This window comes from Arachis duranensis, unplaced genomic scaffold (genome assembly GCF_000817695.3).
Source record: "Arachis duranensis cultivar V14167 unplaced genomic scaffold, aradu.V14167.gnm2.J7QH unplaced_Scaffold_354585, whole genome shotgun sequence".
Taxonomy (NCBI): domain Eukaryota; kingdom Viridiplantae; phylum Streptophyta; class Magnoliopsida; order Fabales; family Fabaceae; genus Arachis; species Arachis duranensis.
This window is the reverse complement of record NW_026264911.1, coordinates 843,825-868,205: the sequence shown is the minus strand read 5'-3', so window position 1 is coordinate 868,205 and position 24,381 is coordinate 843,825. Positions and strand designations below refer to the sequence as shown.

General features: G+C 35.3%; 2 long non-coding RNA genes across 8 annotated transcripts; both read right to left on the bottom strand.

Moving 5' to 3' along the window:
* Nucleotides 1-6,480: 6,480 nt before the first annotated feature.
* LOC127744450 (uncharacterized) lies at nucleotides 6,481-8,714 on the bottom strand. Of its 4 annotated transcripts, none has more exons than XR_008005443.1 (4): nucleotides 7,564-8,714; nucleotides 7,243-7,362; nucleotides 7,051-7,169; nucleotides 6,481-6,735 (listed from the first exon to the last, which is right to left on the bottom strand). It is a non-coding gene; the product is annotated as an uncharacterized LOC127744450 (long non-coding RNA). The 4 variants fall into 4 exon arrangements; XR_008005442.1 differs by having other exon boundaries at nucleotides 7,243-7,359; XR_008005441.1 differs by having other exon boundaries at nucleotides 7,051-7,144; nucleotides 7,564-8,711.
* Nucleotides 8,715-8,717: 3 nt separating this feature from the next.
* Nucleotides 8,718-11,004, bottom strand: LOC127744449 (uncharacterized). 4 transcript variants are annotated; one of them, XR_008005439.1, is made up of 4 exons: nucleotides 10,498-11,004; nucleotides 9,716-9,852; nucleotides 8,961-9,091; nucleotides 8,718-8,878 (listed from the first exon to the last, which is right to left on the bottom strand). It is a non-coding gene; the product is annotated as an uncharacterized LOC127744449 (long non-coding RNA). The 4 variants fall into 4 exon arrangements; XR_008005438.1 differs by having other exon boundaries at nucleotides 10,594-11,004; XR_008005437.1 differs by having other exon boundaries at nucleotides 10,701-11,002.
* Nucleotides 11,005-24,381: the final 13,377 nt, after the last annotated feature.

The following is a 24,381-nucleotide window of genomic DNA, read 5'->3' as shown; positions in this document are numbered from 1 at the left end:
TGTCTTCGCATTTGCACTGCTAAGGGCACCATTTTAGTGCTGGCATGTAGACTGGCATGGGGGAGAAGTGGCACACTGGGCCACAACTCTAGGACACAATTTTTATCCAAAAAAGGTGTGCCAATCAAGTGACACTTGAACTACATTCCAGTTCCACCCTACAGCGTCCAACTTTCAACCAAGTCCACTCCAAACTTCATGCTAGCCACAATTCCAAATTAATCAAAGCCCAGAGAACCACTAACAAGAAATCATGGCCACAAGAATCAAATAGAATTAGTTAGAAAATTTACATTTGATGTACTTTGAATAAAATTTCATTTGAATTTGTAATTTAGGATAGCTATAAATAGGACCTTAGATTCCTCTTTTTACACCACCTAGGAGAGGAGTCTTCGGACTCTCTCCTCTCTCTCACACTCTTCTTCTCTTTTATTTTCTTTTTTACATTGTAAATATTTAGTTAAGAGCTTCTAATTCTCTTCATTGGGAAAGAGATCTCTGTTGCAATTTAATAGATTAATTTCGTTTCATTTTTCATCTTCAATTCTTCTTTCATTGTTTCTTTAGAAAGAATCTTCATTTTTCATTCCAAGGATTCAAATATCTTGAGAAAGAAATTGAATCCAACTTGAATTCTATGGGAGCCTTAGGAAAGGAATCATAGAATTATGCTTGAAATTCTTTCTCACAGTGGTTATAAAATTGGGTTTAGGATTGATACGTGATATACAATCATCCCAAAACATGATTCATGAAATTGTGTGGCTCTAAATTACAGACCACTCTTCATCTCTTCTCATGAACAATTAGATCAAGGAATTGGCAATTGCTCAAGTTAAGAGAGATTGAATTACCAAGGAATTGGAATTCAATCACTTATTATTTTCCAAGAGATCATAATGTTCTTCATTTGTTAATTCTTGTTATTACTTTCTTGTAATTTACATTCCCGCACTTTAACTCCCAGTACTGTACATTTCCATCATTTACTTTCTTGTCATTTTGTTGCTTCCATTCACTTTTTCTTTAAGTCATTTACATTTCTTGTTTTCTAATCACCCAATTATGATCTTCAAACTATAATAATCAATTACCTATTGCTTGCTTAATCCGTTAATCCTCGTGGGATTGACCTCGCTCACCGTGAGTTTATTACTTGATATGACCCGATGCACTTGTTGGTAGTTCTATAGAATATTGAGTTTATAAACTCCGTATTATACCAAAAGCATATAGTTGAGATTTTGATTCCAAACATTGATGTCCAGAGCCTCTTGGGACTGCTAAATGTCTTGTCTCAAGGTGGCTTGTGTAGCAAATTTTCAATCAGCAATCTTGGACCAGTTGGTCAAAGTTGACGGGTGATGAAGCATCCCTCGGATCTAATCACTCAACCCTCCTTGCACGATAAACACCACAAGCACATATTTGGATCTCAACCGTTAATGCTAAGATCTTTGCAACTTAGCTTTCTTTTTTGATATTTTTATCATACTTTTATTTTTTTTCTTGCTCTTTCTTATTCTCCCTTTTTCTTATTTTTCTTTCCAATTTGTTCAAGGATCAACCTCTTTCTTACTTATGGAGGTTTCATAACACTTCTCTAAATTCTTGTGCCTCAAGAGTCAACATTCCTCTTGTTCAAGGGACTTTACATATCATTGCAGTTGCAATCACAATCACAAGTATAAGTAGCACCACATGCAATGTAACAAGGCAATAGTAGAATAAACTAAACTTTTAATCATAAATGCCACTTCTTTTTCTTTTTACTTACTACTTGAGGACGATACAGGATGCATGAGCATCTTTCTTATCTTTTCTTTGTGATTTAGATGTCGATTTGTTGAGTTTTTATGAGATTTTGGTGTTTTAGACCATCAAGGATGCTACTTTGAATTGCACTGTTGTTCTAATTATTTCAGGTAAAATTTGGGCAAGTTTGACAGAGTTCGTGCAGAAAAAAAGGAGAAATTTGATGTTGTCAAGCTGGCGCTAAACGCCACTATCTGGCATTGAGGGCCAGATGCCTCGTACTTCGTGTAAGCTTTCCATGAAGCTACACTAATGCCCCGACTCAGAATTTAGCACCAGGTGCCTCTTAAAGTGTGCCAAGGTTCTATGAAGGTGCTCGGCGTTTAGCGCCAGGTCCATGTTTCCAGGTGGGGACCACACACGCAGTAACTCTCCACGGAAGGATTACTTGGGTTTTTAATTAATTTTTGAATTAGAAAAAGATATTATGAGCTTTTTAGAATTTTGATTTCTATCAATTAGGATTAGATATAAAAGGAGAAAAGATTCAGCCCTGTGGGCTCTCTTTTCCTTTTCTTCTTCATTCTGCACTTTTACACTTTTTACTCTAGGTTTTTCTCTGAGCCATAAGCAACTAAACCTCCATTGTTAAGTTAGGAGATCTGTTTATTTTAATGGATTAATACTATTTTCATTCTACTCTTAATCAATGCACTGATTTAAATTCAAGGATTGATTTCGTTCTTCATCCTAGGAATCAGAGTATATTGGAAGATAACTCTTTTTGTATTTGGATTCTTGTTGAATCCTGGAAAAGTTATATCACTATAATTAAAGTTTGGAATCAATACCTCACAACTCTCTAATTATCTTGATTTAATAGAATACGTGACATATAATCTCCTTATTTTTGGGTGCTTAGGGTTTGTGTGGCTAATAAACTAGAAGTGGACTTAATCTTCTAATTTAAATTAAGGACCATGGAATTGGCGATTGATTGAGTTAGATGAGATTAAATTAATAAGGAATTAGGGTTTAATCACTTAACTTTTGCCATGAATTGAATCTTTGCTTGATTAAAGTAGTTGATAAGAATTGTTAATAAAAAAATTTAAACATCTCCAAAGCCTTAACTGTTTTCTCATACTATTTTCACCAACCACTTACTGTTTGCTTTCTTGCATTCTCCAGTTTACTGTTTTATGCTATTTGAACTTGAAACCACTCAATTTAGCTTGTCTAACTAGCCTAATCACTCAACTATTGTTGCTTAGTCCATTAATCCACGTGGGATCAACACTCACTCACCAGAGTCATTACTTGGTACGACCAGGTGCATTTGCCGGTTAGTTTGTGGTATTCAAAATTCTGCATCAAGTTTTTGGCAATGTTGCCAGAGATTAACTGTGATTGACAACTATGCATTATTTGATTATCTAGATTAGACATTTTTTTGCTTTAATTTACTTACTTTTATTCTTTAAATTTTCAAAAATTTTGCTTTCTTTTTTTTTTTATTTTCAAAAAATTTCCCTCTTTTATTTTGCTTATTTTATTTTATTCGTTTTACTTAGTTTGCCTCACTGGGAATTCTCTTCACTCTGGCATAGAGATTCTCACTTTTTCTGTTTTCTATTTGTTTCTGAGTGGGAATAGAGACAAGGAACCTCTTCTTAATTTTGATCCTAAGATTGAAAGGAATGTTAGAAGTCGCCAATTGCAGGCTAGAGCTTATAGAGCTGCTGAAAGTCTCAAGGACATTTCTGAGGAGAAAGCTGAGGGAATCACTGAAAGAAGGTCTACCGTCGGTTTATAAATTTCACGCAAAAGTAGTCTCATCGAAGTATAGATCTAAACCCACAAACAACCCTCAATCAAGTTTAATTTTGGTTATCACAAGTACAACCCAATAAAAATAACCGAGAATATTATACCGGGTCATTCTCCCTATGAATTACAATCGAGTGCTCAATTATTGCTTATGAGTTCAAGTGGGTTGATAAGACAAGAAATTAAATGGTAAGAAAGTAAATCAAACAACTAAATATAATAAATGCTAAAGAGGCATTCATGGCACGGATTGAGAATCAAGGTTTTCTATCCTAGTCATTAATCATGACATAATAATTACCAAGAGTTAATCCTATTAAGTTATCTTCACATCGAAAGAAAGTCAAATATGCCTAGTTAACCCCAATCCATAAGTAATGTTAATGGAAACAAGATTTACTAACAACTCTAGATCAAACCCAAGTTGGGTATTAATGACTCAAGATTGCCCATGATGGTAATTAGTGGCTAAGAGAAGGGGGTTGAATCTTAGCCACCTTTTTTTGCTTTGTAATGCTTGCTGTCTTTTTGAATGTCTTAAGGAGATATTTTTGCTTTTTGTCTTTTACCCAACCAAGAGACTTTTTTTTTGTCTCGTAACCAGGCAAGAGATATTTTTCAGTTTTGTCTCCTATGCAGCAGAAATAGAAATGGAGTAGAAGAGAGAGAGAATCACACCAAGAAGTATCCTGGTTTAGCTGCTAAGTGCAATACAGTCTACATCCAGTCTCCATCACAACAATGATGGAATTTCACTATAATCATGCAGATTATAGACACCAATTCTCCTTAGGAACTACCCTTCCTATCTGGGACAAGTCCAGAATCTATTCCCAATCCTGAACTTGACTTGGTCACCTACCTAGCTTTCAACTGCAAAGTGCTAACCCAACTTGCAAGGGGATTCCCACAAAATTATGAAACACAACACAGATGTACAAAGGACCTCTAGGACATCTATGGCTTTTTCTTTTAATTTTGTATACTCTAACTTTTTCCGTTCTATGGCTTTTTCATACAAACCTCACTGTTTGCCTTTTTCCATGAGAATCAAGAGAGACAAAACTAAACAGAAAAATATAACATGAAACACATTGAAGGATAAGAACTTCTGTTAGCTTGGGTAGCTATAAAAAATTTGTGCTTTCACTCTTTTCTCCTTGCTTCAAGCCTTGGTTGTTCACCCTTATTATAGAAAGGGAAGTCTCCATTGTTGAAACGGTTGAACCGAGCTAATCTTCTTCTTCTTTAACAATAAAACCGGTTCGGCCAGAGAGAGAAGAGAGAGAACCGAATGCAAAATCCAACATGCAAGGATTCCTGATCCTTAATGAGTCTTTAATGCTTGACAGCTCCATCTGCTCTATCTTCTACCTCTTCCTCCACGTAGCTACAGTAGCTACCTTCTGTGGTGGTTGATCAGAGAGTAGAGACGAGCCATACCCAAGGGATCTTTTTTTCTGACCGGGTTGGATCTGTTCTATTTTCGGGTATGGAGAGCTTGAGACTTCTTTACCACATCTTACCATTAGTGGTAAAGATCTCAGCCACACCGTACTGTGGATTTTCTTTCTAATAACACTATCATCACAATGGCCCTTTCCTTGCTTCTAGCTTCTTCTTCCTTCTTCTGATAGCTTGTTCTTTCTTCCATCTTTCCTGTGAAGTGACAACCGAACAGAGAAGAAAGAGAAGAGAGAGAATGCAGAAAAGCTTTCAAAGGAATTAAGAAAGGAAATTAAAATGAATTGAGTTTCTTTTTTCCAAAACTTCCATGCCTTGTAACGTGTAAAACAATTAATGCCATCAAATCAATTTCAAACTTTCTCTTTCCAGTTATCAAGGCATTAAACAAATTTAAATAAATTTGAAATCCATTCCTTAGTGGGAGGTTGGTGTCGTAGAAAGCATGCATCCTTTGCTTTCTCTTTATTTTCAATTTCGGACCAAACCCTTGTTGGTCTTGCAAAGATTTTAATTAGACTTGCTTCTTAAATTTCTGGCCCAATAAACATAGCAATAATTCAGGCATACATTTTTTAAACATTTTTGTACAAGGCTGAATCTGTTTCTTTAGCATATATGGGCTTTGATTTGCTTTTGTGCCCAATTACAAAATCTGTAAGCAACAAAATTATTAATTAATAAATGTGAGTTAAAATTCAAATTAATAATTTTGTAATTAATTATTTCAATAATGTTTGTTCATCAACAATTTAATTTGGAGTTTTCCAAATTCACTACAAAAAATTTGGGTAAAAACGGCGGTTTTTTTGGGTAATTACGGCGGTTTGAACCGCCATTATTACCAAGTACGGCGGTTTCAAAAAACGCTGTAATTCAGAGCGCCATTTTGGTTATTACGGCGGTTTTTTAAAACCGCCACAATTTCCTGGAGTTAAAACGGCGGTTTTCTGCTAGGTTAAAACGGTGGTTCAAACTGCCGTTATTTCCAGGTTAAAACGACGGTTTTTTACTGGGTTAAAACGGCGGTTCAAACCGCCATTATTTCCAGGTTAAAACGGCGGTTTTTTACTGGGTTAAAATGGCAGTTCCAACCGCCGTTATTTCCAGGTTAAAACGGCGGTTTAAGGGTTGGTTAAAATGGCAGTTTAAACCGCCATTATTACCCTCACAGAATGACATTTTAGTCGGTTAAAATGGCATTTTTGAACCGCCGTTTTAACTCTAATAGTGACATTTCAGTCGGTTAAAACAGCATTTTTGAACTGCCATTTTTACCCTTACAGAGTGGCTTTTGGTTGGTTAAAATGTCATTTTTGAACCGCCATTTTAACCCTAACTGTGACACTTTTTTATCGTTTAAAAATGCAATTTTTACCCTCGTTTTTATCGTGTTAAGCAAATAATATTTATTATTAGAAATCATAATCTATAAACAAAATATTATATAACTCATAAACAAAGTATTAAACATAATATATGATTTTTTAGTATTGGAAATCAAAAGTAATAACTCTTATACATAATATCAAACATAACATATTTTTTCAACTATAAATGTCATAACATGTAACTCTTAATACATAAAATCTCCATCATATTTCATGCTGCTCTATTGCTTGCGCCGGAAGACCTACTTCTTAACTCTTTTGGCGATGAAATCTCACTCTCTTGATTCAATTCCTACAACAAAAATATAATTTGAAAACATCATAAAAAAGAATAAAGTGCAGCACGAATAAGTGATATAGAAATTTTCATCTTTGGAGCAACATCAGCAATGTCTAGTCCTTCAAATACATGAAGTGCAGCTTCAAAATTACCCTACTGATATTCAAGGCTTCCTAGTAAAGCTCTAGCTTCCTATGAGAAAAAGGTCATTTACTCATTTAGTTTCATCTTATAATGAAGAGACATCTCATTACCATACATTTAAAAAGCACAAATTCATTATAATAAGATAAAGCATAAATAAAATAATAAAGGTTGTGTTTTTACCTGTGAAGCTTGTTGATTAGGAATATATTATAGTCAATTGCTCCGAAATCTTATCTCCTTCTTTAGAAGCAATGTAGAAAAGTAGTGCTTGCAACTTGGACAGCACAAAATAGAAACAGCTGAATAAAGTCAGAATATTAAAATAGAAACAGCACAAATTTGGAAATTGGATTTATTTACAAGTAGACTAACCTTTGGATGAGCTCTTAAAACCAGATATAAAACTGAAGTGTATTGGCAGCATAGTTGGTACTTAGGTCTTAGGTCCCTCTTTTAAAAAAACTTGGTTGCATCCATAGAAGTTAGAACCTACTAACAAAATTGCCATCACCCCAAGCGTGACAAGTTTTGGAAGATAAGAAAATTTTGATGTTAGCGTAGGGGAGGTAAGGGAAGAATAGAATACTTCTACATCTTATGTTCTTGATGCATAACTTTTACTCGATACATTAAAGAATGAGCCCCAAAACAAATAACTTTATGAACTGCACATATAAATACAAAGAAACATACCTCCCTTAGATCTACACATGTGCATCACTTTCGCATCATGTTTCTCCACTTGTCCTTCAAATTAACCATTTTCTTTTCTTCCTTCTTAGCTGCATTCCATTGGGCATGTTTTCTATTGAATCATTTCACTGCAAAGAAAAAGAAATAATTAAGATGCCAATGCAAAGATATCAACAAGTACAAACTGAATGCCTAAACCAAGAAACCAAAAGAGATTGTAAACAAACTAAATGCAATATGACAAGAAATTGTAAGGCAAAATTAATTAAAAAATATGCTTTTAATTTATTTATTTTTGCTTTTGTGAGGATCACTTGTCCCGCAAACCTCATGTCATTCTTCTGAACCTTATTATATTCTTTTTATCAAAGTTAAACAGCAAAACTTTGTCAAAAACTTTTAAAAAACAGAGAGCAAGCTAGAAGGTAGCATTAGACACAGGGTTTGAACAATCTTTTTTGTTTCACCTATAAAAGAATAAATTTATTTAGGAAGTCACCTATAAAAATAAATGTCTTGTTTTTGAAAAAATACATTCAGTGCATGAAACTTCCAAGTTAGAAGCATACTGCCAATAAAAATAAATGCAGAACTTTAATTTTTTTAATCATTAATATAAAACTGGATACGAGTGCATTGAATTATAACGAAAAATCAGAATGAGAGGAATGAAATGAAGCAACCTAGAGGGCTAAATGCTCACCAGTTATTCTAACGGAAAATGCGAAAACAAATTTTAAGAATTGTTTAGTTTTTAAGAATAAAATTTATTATATAGGATAAACAATTCTAAGAATAAATTTTATTATATAGGATAATTTAGTCTCTATTTTCAAAGAATAGCAGAGTAATTGCCTTTCTACTATTATTTGTTACTTAACTTCCACTAAGGTCATTATCTAAGGATGATAAGTGTTTCACTTCTTATCTTACAACTATATATATCCTTTGTTTTTGAATCTCCAAACTTAAAAAAGCCTATTTGAATTTCTTGGTTATATATGACAAACAGCCCATTATTCGAGACTTTATTATATTAAGACTAGATATATACTTAATACAACAATTTTATAAAGGATAGATGTAAAACGATTAATGAATGAGAGGCAGGATTAGAAGAGCAATGCGATAATTAATTATTATTATTATTTTGCATTTTTAATTAATTCATGAAATTAAAGTATATGCAAAGCAAAATTCAACTGATTAACTAACAAACCTGAACACCCAAACTCTTATTCTATTGGCCATCAATTGTCTATAAATTGGTAGCACTGATACATCTGTATCATTCCAGTTTCGATTCAAAACCTCACTGCACAAAATGATCCAGAAAACAATTCAATTAACTTGATAATTATCAATTCCTTAATTAACATTTTAAATTAAGAGGTGACCTGCAAGCAGTCCACTTATAAGGAATTCCAGTAGTGTTAGCATGAAGTGCTTTCTGAACATCTGGTCTATTGTAGTATATCTCTGCATACTTTTCCGTACATGGATCATACCTGAACAATTGTCTAACTTCCTGATAACAAAATAAATCATTTTCATCAATTTTCCAACAAGATTATGCCATGTGTTAAATATATAATTATTAGTGTATCTTCTACTATCAGATTAAGTTTGAAAGAAATGAAAGTTTCAGCTGATAAGACTAGGATAATATTAGGTGTTCACTAAAATTTTTAAGAATTGTTTATCCTATATAATATTACTAAATGTTTTTAAGAATTGAATATGGTTTACTAACTCTGATTGCTTAGTTTGCATCTTATAGACAACAGCAATATATATTTATTGTTGCCTCTGTACTACTTGTGGCATTTAAATTTTAGAAAAGAGAAAGATAGTTAAAAGAAGAAGCAATTATGGCCCACATTACCTCACAGAGAAGGACAAAATAAAACCCAAAATTTAGTTATAACAGAACATTATCATTCAAGTTTAAATACCAAATTTTCAGATAGATTAAAGTTATCAAGATCCCTGCAAAAAGTAACATAAGATGATCAATTTTATGGAACTAGTGGTTAAGATTTCAGCGCAGAGGCAGATAACAAATAATCTTAGAAATAATATCCTTACTAAGACTACTAGTTAATCTTCTCATTATTTTTGTAGATAACTAGTGAAGTGAATGCCTACTAACCTCAAGTTCCTCAACTTAAGGAGACTCTATTAAATTGAAATTGACTTCAAATTGTGCTGCATTTTGGAGGTATTGCATCGTTCAGGAGAGTCAGAATGAGCAGTGACACACTCCACAGTCCTAAACCCTCTTCCTCTCTGAGTGAATGAGAATAGCAGCAGAAATAGCAAACATGCATCATGTTTAGAATAGCAAACATGCATCATGTGTTAGCAAAATGCACAAACAATACAATGAACATACACATAGGAATTCTGAACCAATAATAAAATAATGATATAAAAATTCAAGATGAAATCAACAACTTATAAGAGGAAAAACAACCACTACCAATATCTGTATTGCACCAATCTCAAGACATGTACCAACTATTGGGAAACCATAACTGAAAAATGAAGGTCCAACAGCAGCAATAGTGGGGGATACAACTACAGGATTGATCAATCGGAAAGGAGATCATAAAATGAGGTTCATTATCAGCTACACAGAACAGAAAATCTAAGACACAAAAAGATTAGGAAGAGGGATTGAAGTTCTTAGGAAAGTAACAGGTCATAGCTCCATATTTTTTAGTTAAAAAATATAAAAATTAGGAAGAGTGATGCATGTAGACGGGAAGGAATCATGTGAAAAAATTAATCAGATAAGCTAAATTAATCACAGCTTGTTGATTTTGGATTAGAATATATTGTTAACCTAAGAAATCAATTATAAACCTTAATTAATGACAACCAACTATATATATGACATCAATAAATCTAAATGTTTTTGCTTATTCTTACAGCATTCTTCTTCCCAGATTATCCTCTATGACATCACTAAATCAAATATAAGTGCAGAAAAGGAAAATCATAAGGAAGAAGAGATGTTATCCTAACCTGTGCTGCGAAGATTCGTGAACATGCAGCATAAAACAATAATAATAAAACATTAGAAATTTCACATAATATAGAAAATCAAGCAACTATATAGAAAATCAAGTAACTTATTCTTATAGCAACGGTGATAAGGAGCCGTCGGCAGCGACAACGAGCTCGGCGGCGTGAAGGAGCAGTTGGCAAAGCAGTGTAGCAGACCAGTGAGATTTGAGATCTGAGATCTGAGAAGAAGATCTGAGAGATGCGAAAGAAGATCTGAGATCTGAGAAGAAGACTATGGAATGAGAGCAAGCCGTCTGTTTCAATAAGCCAGGTTATTGTAATTTTTCCTTTTATATAGGTGTGACACCGGCGGTTTAAAACCGCCCTAATCACCAGAACCGCCACCAAATATAAAGTCAATTATGGCAACAACAAAAAATGCCATAATATCCGGACATTATGGCGGTTCTTTAAAACCGCCATAATATCAATGCCATTTTAAACCCTTTTTTTTTGTAGTGACTCATCAGCCCAAATTCTCTTTTCAAGCCAAGAATGCTCAATAATCTACTCTAAAACTAAGCCAAGCATTTTATCAAACACTTGGTGTGCATAAAAATAAAAGCATACCAAATTGCAATAATAGTAAAATCTAAGACTACCAAATGTAATAAAGTAACAATAACAACTCAATTTAACAATAAGAAACAAAAAAAGCACCAATTGCATTAACGAAAATCCTAAATCAACAAGAGTTCAATAACATAAAATTGACCAAATAAAGGAAATAACAAGTAAAATTAAGAAAGCAATGATGTAGTAACAAGAAATTACAATGAAAACTAAATCAAGATAAGAAATAAAACCTAAATCTAGGAGAGATTAACCTAAAAACCCTAATTTCTAGAGAGAAGAGGGAGCTTATCTCTCTAAAACTAACATAAAGCATGAATATTCCTAAGCTACACTAATTGCTCTCCCCTTGGGCTAAAAATAACTCAGAAATTGCCCCAGCGTGTTTTTTTAATGAGGTCATGTGACATGTATCATGCGTACATGTGGCCTAGCAAATTCCTTCCTCACGCGTACGCGTGAGTCATGCATACCTGTGGCCATAATTTCCACCAAATTCTCATTTCTTCATGAATTCTCCACTTTTACATGCTTTTTTTCTTCATTTCTTCAATCCAAACTTTGCCTTCTAAGCCTGAAATCGCTAACAAACACATCAAGGCATTTAGTGGAATCAAAGTGGATTAAATTTAGCAAATTAAGGGCCTAAAAAGCATGTTTTCACTCTTAAGCACAAATTAGGAGAAATTCACAAAATTATGCTATTTCATTGAATAAATGTGAGAAAAATTGATAAAATTCACTAAAATTAACACAAGATAAACCACAAAATTGGGGTTTATCAATCACTATGGAGCCAAATCACAACAACAACTTTGCTATTCCTATGCTCTTGAGCAACCTAGAAGGACTCTTGGTTCTTATAATGCCCCAAATCTCACTTTCTATGGCAGTAGCATTGTTGTACCCCATTTGAATGCCAACAATTTTGAGTTGAAACCTCTACTCATTACTTTAGTGCAGCAAAACTGTCAGTTTCAAAGACTCACAGGAAGATCCAAACTTGTTCATCTTCGATTTCCTGTAGATTTGTGACAGAGTAAAGACTAATGAAGTCCATCTTGATGTTTATCAGTTATTGCTCTTCCTGTTTGCTGTACAGGATCAAGCCAAACAGTGGCTTGATACACAACCTAAGAAGAGCCTGGATACATGGGATAATGTGGTTAGTATGTTCTTGACTAAATTCTTTCCACTTCAAAGGCTGACCAAGCTAAGGACTGATGTTCAGACCTTCAGGAAACAAAAGGGTGAATCTCTCTATGAGGCTTGGGAGAGGTACAAGGTTATGCTAAAAAAATATCCTCTCGACATGTTTCTGGACTAGATATAGTTGCAGATCTTTTATGATGGGATTACTCAAGCCTCCAGGACTTTTTTGGATAATTCTGCAAGAAGATCCCTTCACATGAAGAAGACCATTGAGATGGTTGCTAACAATCAGTATTTATACTCTTCTGAGAGGTCTACCATGAGGAAAGGATTCATGGAACTAGATGCTTTGGATACGATTCTTGCTCAGAATAAAGTCATGTCTCAACAGATAAATGCCATTACTCGACAATTGGGTGGATTATAAGTCTCAGCTATTAATATCTAAGATACTTCTTCAGATATGAGTGGTGAATTTTCTCAAGATGAGAGTTATACTTATGGTCAATTTTCCTCTGAACAGGTTAATTACATGGGCAATTCTTCCAAGCCCCCAATAATGATACTTTGTCCAAGACTTATAATCCAAGATAGAGGAATCACCCAAATTTTGGATGGAGAAATCAACAACAGGGGCAACCAAACTTTAACAACAATGACTCTACTCATGGTAATTTCAATAAGAGTAATTTCAACAATAACAACCATCAATTTTAGCCCTCTCAACCAAACCATGCACCTCTCTCTTCTCAGAAGCCTTTTGACTTGGAATCTCTAATTGCAGAACTCTCCAAGAACTCTAATAGTTTCATGCAGGAAGCCAAAGCTTCAATTAGAAACTTTAAAGTTCAAATGGGTCAGTTGAGCAAGCAAGTAGTTGAGATGTTTCCTAATACATTTCCCAGTAATATAGTGCCCAATCCAAGGGAAGAGTTCAAGGCCATACACCTGAGAAGTGGTAAGGTAGCCAGTAAAGAAGTTCACGCTGGTGAGGAGCTAGTTGAAAAAGAAGCTCTGGAGAAGGGTCAAGACAAGGGAGAACACGCGCCTCTGAGAGGCGCCCAAGAAACCCTTTTCCAGATCATGTTGAGTCTTCAATGTCTGAGTACAAGCCTAAAATGCTGTATCCTTAAAGGCTTCAGAAGGCATCTAAGGACAAGGAATTTTCAAGATTTTTATAGGTCTTTAGGAAGCTTCATATTAACTTCCATTTTGCAAAGGCTTTGTAGAAAATGCCTCTCTATGCTAAATTCATGAAAGAATTGTTGACTAACAAGAGGAATCAGAAGGAGAGTGAAACCGTGGTGCTCACCAAGGAATGCAGTACAATAATTCCGAAGGATCTCCCTGAGAAGATGTAAGATCCGAGAAGATTTTTAATTCCTTATACCATTGGAAATATTACTATTCAGAGGGCTTTATGTGATTTGTTTGCACCGTCCTCGGTGCACATGAAGTCAAGCGGGGTGGAAGGAGTCGTCATCACCCACCTTCAGCTGGCAGGTCATCCGGCTACTGCATGTTCTTTCTTCTGCCTTCCTCTTTGCTTATGGTAAATCATCCTGAAAGATAAAATACAGGATAGTAAGACCAGTAAATACAAAAGCAAAGAAGCATAAATTGTTAGAATAAGATGATGATCATTAAAATGAAGTGATGTAATAAGGTTGTGACCTTGATGAAAATAGTGCGTGAATTCTAAGTTGTGCGTAGTTTAAAACACATACACTAGCATTTGAAAGCTATGTCACAACTACACAAAAGAAGTATGCACTTCACTCATTCTAGTGTACTTGAGATACTTTAAATAAAATTTGTAGGTTAAGACAAATGAACAAGTAATAAAGAAGTATGAAAGCATTCAAGCAAGAATCAAGTGATTGTGAAATGGATAATGAATGGAAATTGGTTGATGTGCAAGGAAACTTAATGAACAAAAGAAACTATAGAAATCACACATCAATCAATGACACAGTTTGAATTTTTGTTCGCATCACCTAATTGACATAAAGTGGGGCACACGGGTGCTGTGCAACTTAGGAAAAGAGAGATATAAGGTAAAATCAATCACATAGAAAACATGGTCCATATAGCTTGAGAATTTCAAAAATATGTCCCTACGTGAGCTTACAATCCAATTTCACAATTCCACAATATCGATGCCAAACTTGGTGATGTAAACAAAAATCAACATAAGCAAGCATCACCTAACAACAAATGCATTAAATATAAGTAAATTGCCTAATGATAGATAATGAAATTAAATCACATGGTGGCCAAAACATACAATTTAGAAATCCAAAATCATCTTTAAGGCAATGTCATAAGTACTTGTTATGCACAAATTAAGCAGGAAGAATTCAATACCTAGCAACAAATTATAACCTCAATAAAGGAATCCAATAATGAATATTCACAACGATGCTAAAATAACATCATATCGGTAATCAGTACCAATATATTAGCATAATCAACAAATCAATTTAATAATCCAACACTTATCACCAAAAGATAACCTATCCTAGAGATGGTGGTAAATGGTGAACGATGATGATGGATGGTGGTTGAATGACGAAAAGAAAAGAAGAGAATGGAAAAGAAAAGAAGAAAAGAAGTGGAGAGAAGAGAAGAAAATAAGTGGAGAGAAGAGAAGAAAAGAAAAATATGAAGAAAGGGGAGTCATGCGTATGCAGAATCATGTATGCGTACGCTGATGGACGGAAAATGTTCACTATCACTATAATGAACCCGTCTTTGGCAAGTATACCAAATTATCATCAAGTAATAACTCACAATAGAGTGAGGTCAAATCCCACAGAGATTGATTGATTGAGCAACTTTAGCTACCGAGTGATTTAGTCAAGCTAATAAAAAAGAATTGTTGGGTGCAGAATTCTAAATAGCAGAATTATAAATGACTTAAAGATAAAGAAAAGCAATAAAGTACAGAAATGTAATAACAAGAATGTAAAGTGCTGAAACATAAATGACTGAATTGTAAATGGAGAATGGGTAATAGCAGAAATTAAAGAAAGCTATAAAGAATAGGGAGGATAAGAATAGGAGAATTTTATTGGGATTAGGAGATGTTGCTCTTTTTGGATCAAATCTATATCATCTCATCCTCAATCATGCAACTCATTGACCTCATGGTAACCATGATTGATTGAACTCTAATTCCTTGGTGATTCAATCTCTCAAATCTTGATTATCAGCCAATTCCTTGGTTTAATTGCTCATGAAGAGAGATAAGCTTGGTCCCTGAATATACCACATATTCTCATAGATCCAAGTAGTGGGTGGATTTTGTGTCACTATATCCAATCCCAAAACCCAGATCTACTCAAGTCTGAGAAAGGATTTTAAGCATGGTTCCGTGTTTCCTTTTCCAAGGTTCCAAACTTCCAATGAAACCCAATTTGCATTCAACCTCTTTTCCAAGATGATTGAAGGCTAGACTTGAGAAACGAAGTTCCTTCTAGCAAATCAAAGAGAGATGAAAAGAAGAAGAAATTCACTATCATTAATTCATCAACTACAATAGAGCTCCCTTTCCTATGAGAGGGAGTTTAGCTATTCATAGATTAGAGAAAAGTATAAGAGATGGAAGAAGATGAAGTGAAGTGTAAAAGTAAAAGTTCCAAGAAAACAAAACTACTCAATTCCCCTTTTCCTTCTCAGTACTCTTCAAGGGGTATTTATACTACTCCAATTACTAGAAATGAAAAATTACAAAAAGGAAAAGAAAATTACACTTGAAGATTAAAGGAAAAACCCAAGTGCATGGCGTGTCAGTGGCGTGCCACGCCCAGTGACGGAGTAAAATCGTCGGTAAAGATTTTCAAAAAAATAGTCGCGTTGCAAGTATAGTTCGAAACCGACAAATTAAATTTGTTTGTCACTAAAGCAAACCCAATAAAATTAACCAAAGTACTAAACCTCGGGTCGTCTCTCAAAGAATTGCAGGAAAGTGTTTATTATTGGTTATGATAAAGTATCTTTTTGGGTTTTTGAATAAGAGAACAAGAAAGGTAAATTGCAAGAATTAAACTAATAGATGAGAAAGCCCTTGGCAAGGTATATGAGAACTAGAAGTCCTATCCTCATTATCCTCCTCAATTGTGACATCAATTGTCCATTGCTCCCACTTAGTCAACCTCTAAATATGAAGGAAAGTCAAGTGGATAAATCAACTTGATTCTTTAAGTCCTAGTCAACTCCTAAGGAAAGACTTGCTTTAGTGGAATTCAAATAAATTAGCAACTTCTAATTATCAATCAACAAGGGAATTAGACAACTCAAGAGTCACCAATTACACAACCTAAGCCAAGAGGAGAAAAATCTACTCTAATATCCTTCCAAGCATTTTATCAAACACTTGGAAGGCATAAAATAAAAGCATAGAAAAGTAATAGGAGAATGTTAAATCTAAATAACCAATTGCAAATATAAATGAGGACAATTGAAGGAAGAAGCAATAAACATAAAATACCTCAAATTGCATTAATATGGAAATTGAATCTAACATGAAACATTCATAAACTAAATTGTCAACATAAAGTAATCAACAAGGAAAATAAATAAACTAGAATGCTAGAACAAATAAAAGTAGAAGAGAAACTAAATTAAAGGAATATTGAACCTGGATTTGAGAAGAAATAAACCTAAAACTAAGAGAAACCCTAGAACCTAGAGAGAGGAGAGGGCCTCTCTCTCTCTCTCTAGAAATTACATCTAAAACCTAAAATTATGTGAATAAGAAGTTGGATGAATGATTCTCCCAATCTGCAGCCTCTAATTTGTGTTTTCGGGCTTAGAACTAGGCCAAAAATAGCTCAGAAATTAACTGTAGCAATTTTTGATACGTTCAGCACGTGGCTCCGTCACGCGTACGCGTCGCTTGTCTACCGCACTATCTATGCGTGCGCATCATGCATGCATACGCATCGCCTAACAGTAAAGCAACTATAAAAATTTTTATATCATTTTAAAGCCCCAGATGTTAGCTTTCCAACGCAACTAGAACCGCCTCATTCGGACCTCTGTAGCTCAAGTTATGATCGATTGATTACGAAGAGGTCAGAGTTGACAACTTAGCAATTCCTTCAATTTCTTGTATTCCTTCCACTTTTACATGCTTCCTTTCCATCCTCTAAGCCATTTTTTCCCTGTAATCTCTGATAACACTGAACACACATATCATAGTATCGAATGAAAATAAGAGAGGACTTATAAATAGTAAATTAAAGACCAAATAAGCATGTTTTCAATCATAGCATCAATTTGGGAAGGAAAATGTAAAACATACGAATTCTATGAATAAGTGTGAGAATAATGGATAAAATCCACTAAATTAAGCACAAGATAAATCGTAAAATAGCGATTTATCAATCTTTCCACACTTAAACATTAGCATGTCCTCATGCTAAGCTCAAGAGAAACTATAAAGAGTGAAGGAAAAATGATAGGATGTATGAAATGCAACCTATTTGTATGAATGCAGCTAAATACAAAATGCTTTTACCTAGTTGGTGAAAAGTAAATAAACCTTTCAAGAACAAATATGAACTGGATTTCACTAACTCAAATCATAAAAAATGAAGTACAAATAGACTTGCAGAAGAAAATAGCTCATGAAAGCCAGGAACAAAGAATCGAGCATCGAACCTTTACTGGAAGTGTATACACTCTAATCACTCAAGTGTTTGAGGTTTGAATCTTTCAATTCTCTACTAACCTTGCTTTCTAATACTTGCTCTTCTTCTACCAATCAACAAAGATTTAATGTGCAAAATACACATATCAAGAGGTCTTTTAAGGGTTGTAATGGGATTAGGGTCAAGGTAGGATTGTATTTGATCAAGTGGACTAAAATCTGAATCCTTAATTAACCCAAACTTCTCACCTAAATGAGGATAATCCATGTAATCAAAATACACAACCTAACTATCCATTAACCATATTTTGCACATATTCATGCATCCCAAATTGAGTACAACTCTTATGCATTGCTACCAACATTTACTTTGGGGAATTTTGTCCCCTTTTTATTATTTGCTCTTTTACTTTTCTTTTTCACTTTTCTTTTTCTTTTTCTTTTTATTTTTCTCAATGCATATGATTAAGATATTGAATGCAAGAATATATGATCAACTATTTTTTTCATATTTTCTCCAAAAATATACAATATACCCATTTTCCAAACCAAATGCCCCCAAACCGATTTTCCCATACTTAAATCATGAGCACCCTCACTAGTCTAAGCTAACCAAAGATTCAAATTAAGGACATTATTGTTTTTCTCTTAGATTTAATGATGTGCTAAAGTAAAGAAGAAATGGGTAAAATAGGCTCAACATTTGTTTGTAAAGGATAATGAAAGGTTAAGGCCATATGGGTATGTAAGCTAAGTGAAACAAAGGCCTCAATCATACAAGTGCATGCATACATTAAACCATGGAAATATAGAATCAAGAAAGATATAGATCACAATTTTAGAGAGAACAATATACACCAAAATAAAAGATTGGTTGATAAAAAGCAACCAGTCAAGCAGGCTCAAAATGGTTGAGTTGATAAACAAGAAATTAAATTAGAGAATTTAATTAATCTTAAATAAAAGCCTTGACTGGGAGTAGATTAGTTGGAAGTCCTATTCTTGTTGAAGTACTCTCAAGATTAATTAATAATTGGAAGTTGCTCTGCTTTGTTATCCCTTACTAGGTAAAGGAAAGTCAAGCAAGTTGGAAAGCTATTTCTAGTCACAAGTCCTAGTCCTCTCTCTTGGGAAGGACTAGTGTCAATGATTAGAGGGTGATCCAACAAATAACCCAATTATAATTTCTCTCTTGAGTGATCCAACTCAAGGGTTCCTTTCAATCATCTCCCAATCAAGTTATGGAACTACTCACTCATCATAATTATAAACTTCACATAATTAATGGGGAAAATAAAAGAAGACATGATGAATAATAATGAAAGGGATTAATTGAAAATAAAAATAGTCTATATTAATAACTCATGAAAATAATCCAATGTCAACTTTAGGGGAATTAAGAATATGAAAGAATAAATGAAAAGTAAATAACAGACTATAGTAACTGATACCAGAGGTAGACTCTTCTCAAAAGCTAAAGCCAAAACCTTTAAAATCCTAACTATGAATGTTCAAGTGAGTAAAACCTAGGGGAAGAGCAATCTCAGATCTAGAAACTAAAAATTATGTGGAATGAATGTTGTTCTATTTCTGCATGTTCCTTGGCTCTAATATATGTTTCTGGGCCGAAAACTGGGTTGAAATCCGGCCCAGAAACTCTGCCAGCGACTTCTAAAATTCTGCAGATCGCGCACGTCACACGATCGCGTCATTCATGCAGACGCGTCATTCCGGGTTTTGCTTTTCCATGTGGGCGCGTCGTCCATGCCTCCGCATCACTTATGCTTTTCCAATCCGTGCGGTTGCGTAAGCCATGCGGCCGTGTCACTGCGATTTCCTCTCTTTCGCGCGGTCGTGTGAGCCATGCGGCCGCGCCATTTCTCGCTGGTCATCTCCTCAATTTCTTGTGTTTCTTCCATTTTTACAAGCTTCCTTTCCAATCTCCAATTAAAATACCTAATTAAAGGGTCTCTAGGAAGTAAGTTTTCAATCATGTAATAATTTTAGGAAGGAAATATAAATGCATGCTAATTATATGAATAAGTGGGTAAAGATTGTCATAAAACCACACAATTAAACACATTGTAAACCATAAAATAGTGGTTTATCAACCTCCCCACACTTAAACATTAGCATGTCTTCATGCTTAGTTGGAGGAGATAAAAAAAATGAGTAGGAACATATAAAAACTCATGCAATGCAATGCAACCTATATATGTTAATTCAACTATATGATTCGTGTCCACTTGATCAAGAATAAATAAGCTCTTCAAAATAATTACAAATCAAGTTCCACTAATTCAATTCTCATACAGTAAGAACAGATAAAAATGCAAGAAGGTAGCTCATGAAAGTAGGGAACATAGAATTTTAAGCATTGAACCCTCACTGATGATGTATGTATACTCTAGTGTCTCTAGTGTATAGGGTAATCACTCTATCCTTCTCTAATCATGCTCCCTACTTTTTGTTCTTCTCCTAACCAATCAACAATATTTAATATACTAATGCAACATCATGAGGTCTTTTCAAGGTTGTAATGGGGCCAAGGTAAAGGTAAGGATACATATATGGTTAAGTGAGCTTATAAATTGAATCTTTAATTAACCCAAACTTTAACATAACCTATATATATTTTATATAACTTTGGAGTTTGCACCTAGCTACCCAGAGTTCTCTTTCACATTCCATACTCATGTATCAACTTTTTTATTTTAATTTTATCATACATGCATTGATCTTTGAATTCTTAACTCAGCATTGGGGTAATTTTGTCCCTTTATTTATTTATTGAATATTTTTTTTAACATAAACATAAAAATAAACATAGCTAATCAATGCACATAGATTTTTTATTTTTATAGTTTTACATGAGTAGGTGTCCAAATTCCTATTATATTATCATGACATATTCCCTTATTATACTTTGTCCCCACAATTTCCCATACTTAATTAGCACACACAATTCTATCTTAAGCTAACCAAAGATTCAAATTGGGATATATAATTGTTTTTCTGCTTAAGGCTAGTAATGAGGTAAATTACAGAACAAATGGGATTTAAATGCTCAAAGTGGCTAACAAAGGTAATTGAAAGGGTAGGCTTAATTTGGATAAGTGAGCTAAACAATTAATGGCCTCAATCATATGCAGCATATAAATATATTAAATATTGGACATATAGGATGGAGCAAAATATAGCTTACAATCATAAAGAAGTAAACACACAAGAATAAAACAATTATGGTTAAATAATGTAACCATGCATAAAGGCTCAAATCTCACAGGTTGTGTGTTCTTTAGCTCAAAAATCATGTTCCAAATACAACTTCAAGCAAATTTAACATAAAAGTTTTAATTAAAATTAGTGAAATTTTTGTTCCAAAAATAGAGTCTTAGAAGAAACTTATTGTCTTTTCAATCAAGTAGAACATGCATGCAACTAATCTATTACTATGCAATTTATCCTATTCTACAAAAGAAAAACTAACTAAATATCCTAATTTATTGGTGTTTAGGGAAGGAAAATTACCTCCGGAAGTCAGGTACTGATTGACCTCCCCACACTTAAAGCTTTGAATCGCCCTTAGTGCCATCTATCAGGAACAATGGTGGGCTGGTGGTAGTGTCTCCACAGTCGGGACCGTCATGGCTCCCTGTGCTGGTGAAGAAAGTGGAGTCCGGAGTGTCTGGGTCCTCGTCAGGTCTGTGGTTGCCTGTGAGTAGCTCCTTGAGGTATTTGAAATGGCGGTGGTTGCGGCACTCTCGGAGCTTTGCTTTCTTGTCTTGTTGGTCCAACCGCTTCAGTATTTGATGCAGTACTTGACTAGTAGATGGTGGAGAAACTGCATCATCCTTCGTGGACTGGCTGGTAGTGGCAAGTGGGGGCTTGAGATATCTCCCGTTAGGGACGTACTGATCATCCCGTGGAAGTATGGCTTTGGTGTCTCCAGCTCTGTAAGGGACTCCGGCTGCTGAGACAAGATCAGAGACCAAGGCGGGGAAAGGTAGGTTGCCCGCGATCTGCACGTGTTCCATAGCATTCCGGATATGTCTTGTTAAATTTAGAGGCTGGTCTGTGAGGATACACCATAGTAGAACGACCATGTCTGCGGTGAAGGAAGACTCATGAGTGCTCAGAAAGACGTAATGGGACATAATCTGTGCCCATACGTGAGCCTTTAAGGTAAGTGCGAAAGCCGAGATTCCCTTAGGACGGGAACGATGGTATCCGAAGATTCATTTACTGCCAAGCTGAGCGATAACTCTAAGAACAGCGTCCCAGTCAAAGTTGTACGCCTGGCGCTTGATTGCGGCTTTCTGAAAAGCGTCCAATCCTTCCGGAGCAGGGGAAAGATTTAAGGCTCGCTGAATGGATTCTTCTGTAATGGGGACTTGCTTCTGACGTATATAAACAGACTGCAGGGTTGGCAGGTGGAAGTTGGAGTATAACTCAACTACCCAAGAAAGATTGACCTGTCGTGACTGTCTCTGTAGGAATCCCCAATGTCTTTGTGCAATTTGCAGCTCAACAAAGTCGGCAATACGAGGTGGAAGGATAAGAAGGTGTTCATTGTTGTAATTCTGAGCTACCAGAATAGGAAACATCTGCTCACAGTAGCGATTCGGAAATCGTGCAGTGTCCTTTGTTGGGAAGGCTCTTTCCTTTTCATCAACCTTTATAATCCTTTTAATTCTTTTTATTGAGGGCTTGACTGCAGTTGAAGAAGGTTCTACCACTAATGTTCTTTTTGTTCCTTTCCTTGCTGTGGATTTGGAGGTAGCTTTCTCTTTGCCTTTCTTGGTGGCCATTCTAAAAATGGGAAGAGAAAGTAAATTAAATTTAAAGAGATAGAACAAGGAAGAGGATTGTACGAGTGATAACAATGCACGGTAAAGAGGAATGAAGTGAACACATGGTCATGACAACATGTGAAAAGTTCATCAAAGGGAATAAAGCAAGTGCATGATAAGGTAAGTAGATGCAAGATGTTTATTGGCATGCTGGCAAAGGCATGAGTAGCATAGATCAAGCATCACTTCGTAACAAACCATCACATTTGTATTGACCATTAAATTCAATTAATACAATAGTAAAGGGAATTTGTGAAAAGCAAGCATTGAATAGTAGAATAGAATAATGTAGAAAAGTGCATGATGCCACACGGGCTTTTTCACAAATACATAGCATGCATGGTAAATAAGGTATAGAAAGTATTAAAGTAAAAAAGCAAGCACCCCTTTGAAAAGGTAATATATAATTTCCAAACAATTTTACAACAATCCACAAGCATATAATGAGAAATAATGACTCAAATAAATTTCCAAGACCAAGTAAAAAGGAAGAAAGAAAGAAGAAGAAAATATGGAAAGTGAAAGTAAAAGGAAAAGAAAAAAAGAGAAGATAACATAGAAAAATAAGAAGAATAAAAGAAAAGTAAGGGGAAAAGAAAAGAAAACCTTGTTAATGGGGGTGAGAGAGAGAGTAGAAAGTGAGAAAGAAGGAAGAAGGAAGAAGGAAGAAGAGAAAATAGGATTTGGAGAAAAGAAAGATAAGATAATTGGCAAATTAGGGACGATGTGCGGCGCAAGCGACGCAGCCGCGTGGGGCAGGTGGTCGCGCGAATTGCGCTTATACTAATTGAAGCAGTCGCGTCGGTCACGCGGTCGCGTGATTTGTTTTATGCTACTGGCGCGAGGGCAGCCTCGCACTTGCACAACTCTCTGTTCGAAATTTTATTTTTTGCCAAGTCTTGGGCACGCGATCGTGTGGGTCATGCGATCGTGTGGGTGGCTATTAAAAGGCTATGACATGGACGTGTGGGCCATGCGTCTGCGTGGAAAGAATTGGGCGTTTTGCGCCAATCCAGCACCACTCTAGCACAACTTTCGGTCGTGCACCCTTTTTACATCGAATCATAGGGCCACACGTTCGCCTGGTCGACGCAGACACGTGGGGAGGCCAATTTAAAAATGACGCGGTTGCATCATCCACGCGGTCGCGTGGATCAAATTGTGCCAAAGGCACGCCTCCAGCCACATTCCAGCGTAACTCTCTGTCCAATCTTCTTTATTTCCAATGCTTAAGAAACACGGACGCGTTGGTGACGCTGGCGCGTCGGTGACGCTGGCGCGTCGGTGACGCTGGCGCGTCGCGTGCGATTTCTCTCTCTTTTTTTTATGCAAATGCAGTATGCAGATGACGTGCAAGATATAGGCAGTAGTACAGAGAAGAGTTATAGGTGAGGGAAGATAAGGAGAAGAACAGGAACGATCATACTGTGGTGGGTTGTCTCCCACCTAGCACTTTGCTTTAACATCCTTAAGTTGGACACTTCAGTAGCTCAGTTTTCTGTTGCGAGTGGA